Genomic DNA, 12,885 nt, shown 5'->3' with positions numbered 1-12,885 from the left:
TATATATATATCCTTAACATCAGTGCTGGCCGCACCGAAAATCGCCTTTTCCCCGCCTCTCGCAATGGCGGTCCGTGGTGGGGAAGCGAACCTCAATGAATGCACTCAAGCTGAAATCTTCGTGGAACGAAAAACAAGGACAGCAACCACGGACTCTTTAAATTTAAATGCGCTTATTTATTTTGCAACGGATGGCCCACTCTACGCGTTTCGGGATTGACTCCCTTGTTCACGAGTTCATATATATATATATATATATATGTGTATATTATCTACTGGCGGTCGCCAGTAGATAGTTATAGTTAGGACCGTGTTTCCATAGGAAATCCGCAACATTCTATTTGGAATAACTTTGGCGCCGGTTGACGAATCCTCGCGAAATTTTCAAAATAGGTAGGGCTCTCCGCTCCACTCCTACCCTGAAAGTCTCGGGGGATTTGTCAAACGGGGGCTGAGAAAAAAGGGGGGTCCCAAAATGCATTTTCCCCATGCAATTTTCCATAGGGACCTTTAGTCCAAGGTACAGCCCGAACGGCTGAACAGAATTACTTGAAATTTGGCAAAGAGGTAGTCCTCAGGTCAGGCATGTGCCTTTTGCATATATGGTGTCAATCTGTTCAGTAGTTCCTGAAAAAATCAAAAGTAAAATCACATATATATCTGGGCAGAGCCTAACCACACATCTCATCGTGAGATCTGATTGGCTGTCAGTAATTCATCCAAGAAGTGTTGGCAGCCATCTTGGGACCAATATACATGATAGCACCTCATTAAAAAGCATTGCAGTTAATAGAAGGTTTTAAGACTTTAGTTACATTATAAATCATTTGTTGATGGTACCATACTCATTTTAGGAATTGTGGTGTGTTCTAAGGTGATTTTACCATGTGAAAAAGCCTTCTGCTGTGATATCACGAACCATGTTTGAGAGAAAACTATTTTCTCATACTTTTCCCACAGAGGTTTGGAAGGTGATCTATAAGCTAAACTGAGAGCATGTTTTCTGTAAATTCACATTATCTTTCTCAGTCATGTAAGAATGAAGTCTGACATTCTCAGTAAAACATGTACATCCAACAAGGGCAGAGACTGTCAGTTGATTCCTTTGTGTTCTACTGCAGCTTCCCAGAGTGCTCTAAAGAACAACTAGAGCGCTAACAGTCTTACTTATGACAAAAGTATGGCACACCTGAAGCCATCTTGATTGGAATAAAGTGGTAACACTTAAAACATTTAATTTACAAAGGAGCAAAATGAGGGGGTTCATGTTGCCATATAAATTATGATTAGTGCTGCAAAAAGAAAAACTGGGGCACATTTTGACTTCTGAAATCCTCTTTTATTTCATAAAAACATTCTGACATGCAGACTGAAACATGCACTTTGAATACCAGCAGCAGACGTGCCTGGTGAGCAGTAGCTTTACTACAGTGATCTAATGAGCAACTAGAGTGCTAACATTCAGAATTTATGCAAAATGTGTGACACATCTGAATGCCTTCTTGATGGAATCAAAGTAAAAAACTGAAAGTATTTCCTACTGAGGAGACTGCAGTAAATGAGGAAATTAGGAAACTTCATAACAAATACATCTCCCAAGATGGCCACCAGAGACAAAAGAGCCCAAATGTAGCCCAAATATCGCCCAGATGTAGCCCAAGTATAGCCCAATGACAGAATGTCCCAGAGTGTTCTTAAGAACAACTAGAGCGCTTACTGTCTTACTTATGACAAAAGTATGGCACACCTGAAGCCATCTTGATTGGAATAAACTGGTAACACTTAAAACATTTAATTTACAAAGGAACACAATGAGGGGGTTCATTTTGCCATAGAAATTATGATTAGTGCTAAAGAAAGAAAAATTAGGGCACATTTTGAGTGACTTCTCAAATCCTCTTCTATTTCATTAAAAAATTCTGATATGCAGACTGAAACATGCACTTCTAATACTAGCAGCAGACTTCCGTGGTGAGCAGTAGCTTTACTACAGTGATCTAATGAGCAACTAGAGTGCTAACATTCAGAATTTATGGCAAATGTGTGACATATCTGAATACCTTCTTGATGGAATTAAAAAACTGAAAGCATTTCCTACTGAGGAGACTGCAGTAAATGAGGAAATTAGGAAACTTCATAACAAATAAATCTCATAAAATGGCCACCAGAGACAAAAGAGCCCAAATGTAAAATATCACCCAGATGTAGCCCAAATGTAGCCCAATGACAGAAGTGTGCAAAACACTTATTTTTTGTGTATTTGCAGTTTTATATAGTGCAGACTTGTCAGGTATTGGAGTGCTTTACATGAACATTGGTTACATCACACAAGATCAAATTCATTTTGGTTGTAGACATGGGGAGATTAAGTGATTTGACCAGAATCACAGAATGTTGAGCTGAAGCAGAAACTCCAACCTGGTTCCCCAGTTGCAAAGTCTGCAGCTCTTGAAGTAACACCACACCCTCTCCCCTTGGATGCAACATTTAATCAAGTGGTCAACTGGATAAAAAAACTAAGATTACAAATAATTTAAAAGTTCTTTGTCGCTATTCGAAAACTCAGAAAATATGTCCTCCTTTTAGTTTTTTAGAGCACTAACCATAATTTTGATGCAAATAAGACCCTCTCATATATGTAATTTCTAAAGGAAATGCTCTAGGCATTACAGTTTTGATTACATCAAGATGACGTCAGGCATTCCACACTTTTGTAATAAATATAGAATGTTAGCAATCTAGTTGTTCATTGGGATACTGTTGAGAGGCAGAGGCCAGGGGCACGGACTCTGAAAATTGACGGCAGGTAGGAGAGTGCAGAGGCAACAACTTGACCACACTAGGCAGGCAGGAAGGGCAGTGGCAGCACAACAGACTATGGAGGGCAGTGGAAAGGGGGGCAGGGGCAACAAACCAACAATACAGGACTGGCAAGAGAGGCTGTGGCAATATAATAGACCATTGTGGGCAGAAGGAAGAGGCAGTGGTCATACAACCATACATGCCAACAGACCCGTTTCAGCCAGGAAACGTCCAATGTGTTTAAGCTCAAATGGGCTTTACTTGGTCTGTTTCCTGTCTACAATCTTCTCTTTTTCAATGTAACTCAAAGGGGAAAATCAATACCCCAGTTTTATTTCAAAATCTCCCTCTTACCAAGTTCAAAATGTTCGCAAGTATGGTACATTGGATCATAGTAGGCAGGAGGAATTGGGGTAGGGACATGGACTCGGATAACAGAGGACAGGAGGGACATTTAGAGTTGCACCAAACCGACCCTACAGGGCAGGCATCAGGGTTTGCAGCAGCACAATACACCACACAGGGCATGCGGGACGGGAGAGCAGCACAACAATCCATAGAAAGCAATAGGGAGGGGACAGGACCATGCACATGGACAACAGACAACAGAGGGGAAAGAGGCAATGGTAGCTAGCTGACCATTATGGACAGACAGGAGAGAAAGCTGCAGCATAACAGACCATAAAGGGCAGGAGGGATGGATCAGGGGCATTACAATGGAACCGACAAGCCAGGAGGGAGGGAATAGTGGTCTGCACATGGAAACAGAGGGCTGGGGGCAAGGGGGCAGGGCAGGAGCAGCAAGATGACCATGGAGGTCAGGCAGGATGGGCACTAGAAACAAGACACACCATGGAGAGCAACAGTGAGACTATGATGGCATACACACAGACCATGGAGGGACGGTGGGAGGGGGTCAGGAGCAGCTAGCTGACCACACAGGGAAGGTGGGAGGGCCATGGCAGCACAGAAGACCATGCATGGCAAGCGGGAGGGTTAGTGGCAGCACAATGGCTATGATGGGCAAGAAGGAGGGTGCAGGGGCATGCACAAAGGACCATGGAGGATAGAAGGGAGGGTCAGGACCTGGGCACAGACAAGAGAGTTCAGGGGAAGGGGCCTCACAACAGACCGCGCGGGGCAGGCAGGAGGAGCAGTTGCAGCACAACAGACCAGGGAGGGCAGAAGGGTGTGGCAGTAAAATGGACCATGGAGGACAGGAGGAAGGGGATAGGGGCATGGCATGTGGACAGGCAGGGTGGAGGTGGCAGGGACAGGTTACAGTCATCTGACAATGCTAGGCAGGTGGTAGGGGAGTGGCAGCTCAACAGAACACTCAGAGTAGATAGGAGTGACAGGTCCATGGAACATGGTGGTCAAAAAGGATGGAGCAAGAGCATGCACAAAGACATCGGAGGGCAGGGGGAAGGAGAATAGGGGCAGCAAGCAAAGCACAGAGGCTAAGCAGGAGGTCAATGATGGGCCATAGAATTGGGCAATGGAGGGCAGGATGAGTGGACTGGTACATCATGCTAAATGCAGGGCAGTGGCAGCACATCAGACCATGCATGGCAGGAGGGAGGAGGCTAGTCCATGGATTCAGACAACAGAGGATAGGGAGGAGGTGGATGGGGCAGCAAGCTAACTGTTCATAGAAGGTGGGTATTAGGAACTTTATTGTTTCTAAAATGTGTGTCTGTGCGAACTACTTAAAATATGAACAAGTATGCAGCATAATCTCACTTTTATTCAGGAAGAAGAGGACGTTTGGGACTGTGACTCCGGGCTCACTTGGCAGAAACATCCCCTGACCCTCCACCCCCCATCGCAAAATGTAATGCCCGTGAAAAGGGTAGGTGGACGCAGTGTTATATAGAACATAGTCCTGAGAGCACGATTGAAAATGAAAACTAGATATAGTATATGGTATAAACTATGCTATGCACCAAAAAGTGTGATATAAGATGAACCGGGGCGTGAAATATAATATGCAATACATTGTGCGCAATGACAGATTCATTGGAGAGCGCAAGATAGCACAGGCACTAGCGCTTGCTATGTGATATGCGCCTTGGAGTGTAATATGCACAGGGCAGTGTTGTGTAACCTAAGTAGTCTCTAAAGTTGTAATATATAATTTGTGCTGGGTAGTGTAACAAAGATATGGATGCCAGATTGTAATATGTATGGCATAGCGCTGTGCTTTATAACATAGGCATCGAGAAAGGCATGTTAGATGGGGCAATATAACCCGTGTGAAGGCAAGTGTGACATGACATATTCACGGGGTGGTGTTACAGTGCACATGGGCAAGACAGTGTCATAGCATATGCACTAGCTGGTGGAATACAACACAGAGGTGTGTGGCACTCGGCGGGCACTGGTGGGTGTAACACAGCATTGGGCTCAGCCAGGAGCACGCTGTGACTCTCAAGTGAGGTTTGTCTCCTTTCCAGAGAGTAAAATAAAAAGTATTACACATCCGGCGGTGGATGTGTGTTTTATTAACCGTGAGGGGGTTACTTGCATAGTTTGGTCGAATTTTTGTCGAATCCCCTTTGAATGGCTTGGTGTGCATGTGTATTAAATGTGCCCGTCAATAGCTACCCATGTTTGTATAAATAAACGACAAGGGTGTCTACTTGGAGAGTACCCACCAGCGGGGGCGCCGGGTTTAGGCACGGTAGGGTGTCAGACATGTCAGAGCTTCACTAGCGGTGTGAATACATTCTACATGGATTCATTGTATGCATAGTCGCCTTATAATGAATATCACGCAAATCGTCATGGTGATAGGTACATATGGTTTGTCCAGCATGTCCTAGGTGTTTCTATAAATATATATTAAAAAAAAAAAATAAAAAACAAAGGCCGGCCCCGGGGGATGGGGTCCCCGGGGTCATAAGTGGCCTGAGGAGGGGGGCAACACAGCCCCCCTCCTAAGGAATATTTTTTTTTTAAAAAGGCCATGACCTGGGGGTTGGGGTCCCCGGGGCCGATTACGGCCTTGGGAGGGCCAAATTAAATTTTTTTAAACAAAAAAAATTAGGGTGCAGGCCCTGGGGGATGGGGTCCCCAGGGCTAATAAATTAGAAAAAGAAAGGGGGCCACTCAGCCCTCCTTCTTAAAAATAAATAAATAAAAGACCGGCATCACACCGGAGGCCACACCCCCTCCTTGCAGCACTCTGCAAACGCGCCCCCTGGCCAGTTGTAAGTTGAGGAATTAATTCCCCTTCAATACTGAGGGTCCCTGAGGGCCAACTAGCCCAACAGGTATATCCAGTATGCGCCAGGGAGCTGCGTTGCAGACAGGTGTTCTGAGGCCATGCCCCTTCTAACACCTCCATGCAACGCAGCTCTGTGGCGCTTACCGGAGGTACCTAGTGGGCTAGTTTGACCCTAGGGACCCTTAGGATTCAAGGGGACTTAATCTCTCAACTCAGAACGCCCACAGGCCCTGTGGCGCGTTTTTAAGTTGGGGAAATAATTCCCTTTCAATCCTGAGGGACTCTGGGGTCCAACTAGCCCACCAGGTGCTTCCAGTAAGCACCACTGCTCTGCGTTGCAGAGAGGCGGTGCAGGCCGTGCCACTTTTTACACCTCTCTGCAACGCAGCTCTGTGGCGCTTACTGGAGGTACCTAGTGGTCTAGTTGGACCCTAGGGACCCTCAGGATTCAAGGGGACTTAATCTCCCAACTTAAAATGGCTACAGGGCGTGTTTACACAGTGGGGAAGGGAGGGGACGGGGCATGAGGTGACCTGTTCAAACACGCCCTGTGGTGCGTTTTAAGAGGTAGTTTTAATCCCCTGCCCTATTATATACTAGGGGCTTACAGAGGAGGTCATGCTAATCACAGGGGGACCCCAACACATAGTGTGCCCTAGTGTATGTAGGTGTTTTCACTGTATTCTGAGTGTCTTTTAACATAGCACTGGCTCTAGGACTGGTTAGTCAGACTCAGTTACCACCAGTATCCGTCTGAAAAAGTTGAGGGTACAGGATGATTTTGCAACAAGGCTTGTTTCTGTTCTTCTGTTTGTTCTTTCTGCACGTTATACTTCTTCCTGCACTTTTCTTCGTCTTTGAGGACTTCTGTTGCTTCTTTCTGCATTTCTTTTTTTTCTTTCTGTGCGTTTTTCCTTCTTTCTTCACATGTCCTATCTCTGTAAGCATAGCTAGAAATTAGCATTTAAAAAACCTTTGAAATTCACTGAAAAAAACATAGGTTTCAGGCACGTTATAGCTAGGAATTAGCATTTAAAAAACCTTAGAAATTCACTGAAAAAACATAGGTTTCAGGGGCGCTATAGTTAGCTGGACTTTTCACTCGTACAAAACCATAGAAATTCCCCCGTTATAGTTAGTTCAGCTAACTATAACTCGCGCGCCCGCAATGCACTGCTGATGACGTCACATATTACATCACTCATGACATGGTCAGTGACATCACTCATGACATCACTGATGACATCACTGATGACATCATCCTTGTGATAGAGTGGCAGACCTCCTCTCCCCCTAATATAACCTTTGATACACACATTCAAAAATAGAAATTACAATTTTCAAAACAATGGACATACCAATACCAGTTACAACAACCTATTCAGTAATTGTAAGATCCACATCCACATCCACTCATTCACCAACAGTCCTATACAGTCACTCATACATGTACTCACTCATCATATGTACTCATACACCTATACATCCTGTTACACAACGCCACTCATCCATAAAGTTACTCACACACATAGTCACTCATGCTAATAAAGAATCAAACATCCGTTTACCTCCATATACAGTTATACACACACCACCACACTTACTTCTACAGAAACTTACACATACTTAGTCTTTTTAACAATCACTTATAGAAACACATACTTATTCATACAGGAACTCTTTCAATCTCTCACTCTCACATATACTCACTTATATACACCAATAGTCACATATACTAGTTTAAAACATATGTAGTTACTCATAGAGACACTATTGAGACATTTATTCACTCACTAACACACCCATGCACACACTCATCTACCCATACAGTCCTGCACACATGCTGTCTTCAACACATACAAACAGTGAGTCACTCATTCATGCACCTATGCACTACGTAATACCCCCCACCGAACCATACAGACATCAGACACTTATACTGATACTCAAAAAACCAACTAATAACCTATATAGACACTCATGTAGCTACTCACTAACCCATGCAGCCACTTATACCGAAAGTGAGAGACTGATACAGATATTTACATATTTAAACATTACTCACTAAGCCATGTATTCACTAAGATACACTTAATCAGTCAGTTATACAATCAATTTTTCAAAAACAAATCATCCATTTAGACACTTATATACCCATTTATTCTTCCATCAACCTTGAGATATACATATATAAAACATATGTAATTTTCAGAAAAATACACATTCACTGGATGATGTCATCAGTGATGTCATCAGTGATGTCATTTGAGATGTCATCAGTGATGTCATGAGTGATGTCACTGACCATGTCATGAGTGATGTAATATGTGACGTCATCAGCAGTGCATTGCGGGCGCGCGAGTTATAGTTAGCTGAACTAACTATAACGGGGGAATTTCTATGGTTTTGTACGAGTGAAAAGTCCAGCTAACTATAACGCCCCTGAAACCTATGGTTTTTTCAGTGAATATATATATATATATATCAGCGCTCCAGTGAATAAATACCAGCACTCGCGGGGGGTTAATCCTAGTACGGATTTAATGTCACACAAAAAAATGAAAAAACAAATGCGTTTCAGTGGTACACCTTCGTCAGTGTTTGGCGGCCGCCGCACACAAACCTCAGAATTTATACGTCATCATTAGGTAACAGGTTGGGTACATGGGCGCCATGATTACTTCAGGCAACCTAATCTGATACAATGATTAATACACCTGCCGATACAAACTCATTCTTGTACCAAATATTAAACAGTATCACAGTTAATTGGTGGCAGTCAGCAATTAACTCGGCACTTTTGTCATCGCGCATATTAAAGATCTCATAGTTGAACACGTCATTGTATCAGATTACGTTGCCTGAAGTAATCATGGTGCCCATGTACCCAACCTGTTACCTAATAATGACGTATAAATTACGAGGTTTGTGTGCGACGGCCGCCAAACACTGACAAAGGCGTACTGCTGAAACGCGTTTGTTTTTTCATTTTTTTGTGTGCCATTAAATCCGTATTAGTATTAACCCCCCGTGAGTGCTGGTATTTATTCACTGGAGCGCTGCTATTATACACGATCTTGCCGTCACGTTTCCAGCACCCGCTATCGAGTGCACGAGCCATCGGCAATAATTGGGAGCGTTGATATATATATATATATTACCTACTGGCGGTCGCCAGTAGGTAGTTATAGTTAGGACCACGTTTCCATAGGAAATCCGCGACATTCTATTTTGAATAACTTTGGCGCCGGTTGACAAATCCTCGCGAATTTTTCAAAATAGGTGGGGCGCTACGCTCTGCTCCTACCCTGAAAGTCTCGGGGGGATTCGTCAAGCGGGGGCTGAGATAAAAGGGGGGTCCCAAAACGCATTTTTCCCATGCATTTTTCCATAGGACCTTTAGACACAGCTACAGCCCGAACGGCTGAACAGAATTACTTGAAATTTGGCAGAGAGGTAGTCCTCAGGTCAAGGAAGTGCCTTTTGTAGGTTTGGTGTAAATCTGTTCAGTAGATTCTGAGAAAATAGCCTTTAAATCAATATATATATCTGAGCCAGCGTACGGTGCGCTTACGGTGCGCTTACCGTACGCGTACGGTGGCGTGCGCGAGCACGATTCTGATTGGCCCTTAGATCTTAGTAAACATTCGAATCGGTCGAAACCAGGAAGCGGCGGCCGCCATTTTCTCTCTCGCACTCTGACAGGGGGTTGAAAAACAAAGTGCAAATCATGTAAAGGGGCTGTTTACACAGCTCCCAAGCACCTAGCCATGTCGAGGGAGTCCCCAACGATCCCCCAAGTGAAAAAAGGCAATTTTAATTTTTTCGAAAATTTCGCCGATTACGCTTACCGTACGCGTACGGTAAGAAATAATAATAATAAAAAAAAATATCCACATTCTCCCCACCCCGTGTGCAAAAGGTGCCCGTAGGGCACCGTTTGTGCATCGCTCATCAGAGATAAACAAAACCTATATTTTACCTGTCACAACGATTCTCATCATATGACCTCCATGTGCGCACGGTGCGCGAAGCGCATCATGCGTTCATGGCCCATCTAGCGTAACGTGAGCACCGCGTGCTCACTGTGCGCGCACGGTGCGCGCACGGAACGAACTGCGTTAAGTGGGCGCGCACGCCACAAATGGCGTAAAGTAACTTAGCATTTAAAAAACCGTACAAATTCACTGAAAAAACCATAGGTTTCACACACGTTATAGTTAGGAATTAGCATTTAAAAAACCTTGCAAATTCACTGAAAAAACCATAGGTTTCACACATGTTATAGTTAGCTGGACATTTTACTGATAAAAAAACAATGAAATTCCCCCGTTATAGTTACTGTAGGCAACTATAACTCACGCGACCGTAATCCTCTGCTGATGACATATGTGTCTTTATGAAAAAAAATATTTGTAATATATGTATAGCTAAAATTTAATGGAAGAAGACATGGGCAAATAAGTGTCTAAATACAGTATTAGCATCAGCAGAGGATTGCGGTCGCGTGAGTTATAGTTGCCTACAGTAACTATAACGGGGGAATTTCATTGGTTTTTTATCAGTAAAATGTCCAGCTAACTATAACATGTGTGAAACCTATGGTTTTTTCAGTGAATATATATATATATATATATATATATATATATATATATATATATATATATATATATATATATATATATATATATATATATTTTTTTTTTTTTTTTGCTGCCAATGATGCGGCACACAGGGATTCAGTAAGTTAAGTTGATTTCTTAAGCAACACTCAACCAACGCGTTTCAGCCTCCTGGCTTTGTTCACGGTTAGTGAGCCCTCTTCTCTTTCTACATTTATACCATATATCCATTATGAGGCATTATGGGATCTGTAGTTTAACATTGAAAGTTACACAGTTAACATACCTTTTCTGAGGGACAATTAGGCAATAAAGTTATTCAATTCATAACTATTATTATTATACATTGCCGTTCATATGGTTCGCGCTAAGCAGCAAATACCTTCAAATCTCGTGTAGTACCATGAGATTCCTCAAGTGAGTATTACTATGTATTGGTAAAGTACCATACAGCTCGCGCTAAGCAGTCAATCACATTGAGACATGTTAAGTACCATAAGTCACTATTTTGATAAATATGGTTGTGTCTTGGTATAGTACCAATTTATAACGGTTTTTTAAAAAAGATTATATCATTTAGTGTAATTTGGTATAGTACCCAACGTTAGTATCTACAGCGGTTTTAACATGTCTTTCTTAGTCATATTATTGTTCGATTCCAATTAATTCTCAGTCCAAATGTACATAAAGTTCCTCGTCATTGTTCATCCCTTTGGGGGTCTTCGTTCTCAGTCGAATGATGCATTTAAATTCAATTTGGCGTAGTTTCTTTGTACGGTTTCCTCCTCGTTCATCTTGTGATATCATGTGAATTCCAAAGAAGCTCATCGCTCTCCAATTACTTCCTTGACATGATGCCATATGTTTGGCAGTAGCGTAGGTTATATCTTTGTTTTTTACTGCTCTCACATGCTCAAGGATGCGCTTCTTCAACATACAGATTGTGCTGCCGATGTACCGCATTCCACAATTACATTCAATTACATATACCACATATGTTGATGTGCATGTAATTCTTTGGTCTATTTTGAAGATTTTTCCATCAGGTTCTGTAAATGAGTTCATGTTTTTTCCGATCTTGCATGCCTTGCATGTATTACACTTCTTGAAGCCTTTTTGTTGATCTTCTAGCCAATTTGTTTGGTCACTTGCTTTAAAATGGCTCGGTACTAATGCATCTTTCAGAGATTTAGTCTTTCTGTACGATACCATTGGTCCATTTCCTAATGTTTTTCCTATATCAGGATCACCAGAGATCAGATGCCAATATTTCTTGATTTTATTTATTATTTGGCCACTCTCCTTACTGTAGGTTGTAACGAATCTCGGTATTTGGTCCTTTTCCTGATTTTTACTTCTGGGTTTGAGAATTTCTGTTCTGGATTTCGTGTCAATCCTTCTCTTGGCTTTTTGTAGGTTTCTTTCATTGTAGCCTCTTGCTCTTAGTCTATCCATTGATGCTGCAATCTGATTCTCTGTATCTTTCGGTTCAGAACAGTTTCGTTTTAACCGGGTGAACTCTCCATAGGGTATACTTTTAATCAGACTGATCGGATGGAAGCTGGTGCCATGAAGAATACTGTTTGTCGCTGTTTTTTTGCGAAACAGTGTGGAATGGATTTTATTGTCTGCAATATAGATTTTAGTATCCAGAAAGTCAATTTCTTTGCAGCTTGAGGTGCATGTGAAAGATAAACCAATGTCGTTATTTTTCAATTTTGAATAGTATTGTTCAAAACTCTGTTGAGATCCGTTCCAAATTATGAACAAGTCGTCAATATATCGGACCCATAGTATTATGTTGTCCAATTCTGCTTGATTTTCAGAGCTCCATGCTATCACCTTCTCCCACCAGCCCATGGTGATATTGGCATAGTTCGGAGAAAATGATATGCCCATAGCTGTACCACACTCTTGTCTGTACAGCTGCTTGTTAAAAAGAAAGACATTGTTCGTTAGGCATATTTCAATCATTTGAAGTAGCATGTTGGTATGCTGAAGTTCTGAGATGTTTCTTTGGCTCAAAAAATATTTACAGGCTCTCAGTCCTACTTCATGTCTTATAGATGTATAAAGGGATACCACGTCAATTGTAATCAAAAGATATTGTTTGCACCAGTTTATACCTTCTAAAATCCGAAGGAAGTCGCCCGTATCTTGTATGTATGAGCTCATTGATTTCGCAATTGGTGCCAAAAAGGTATCTACATATTGGGACATGTTCTCATACAG

The 12,885-nt window shown here is 42.4% G+C and overlaps 1 protein-coding gene across 1 annotated transcript in view; it reads left to right on the top strand.

Moving 5' to 3' along the window:
• Nucleotides 1-12,885, top strand: part of LOC146817390 (vomeronasal type-2 receptor 26-like) — a 953,476-nt gene that overhangs the window by 550,834 nt on the left and 389,757 nt on the right. The window lies entirely within an intron of this gene.

Source organism: Triturus cristatus, chromosome 6, assembly GCF_964204655.1.
Source record: "Triturus cristatus chromosome 6, aTriCri1.1, whole genome shotgun sequence".
Lineage (NCBI taxonomy): Eukaryota > Metazoa > Chordata > Amphibia > Caudata > Salamandridae > Triturus > Triturus cristatus.
Note: the sequence above shows the minus strand (reverse complement) of the source record. Positions and strands in the feature narration are given on the sequence as shown.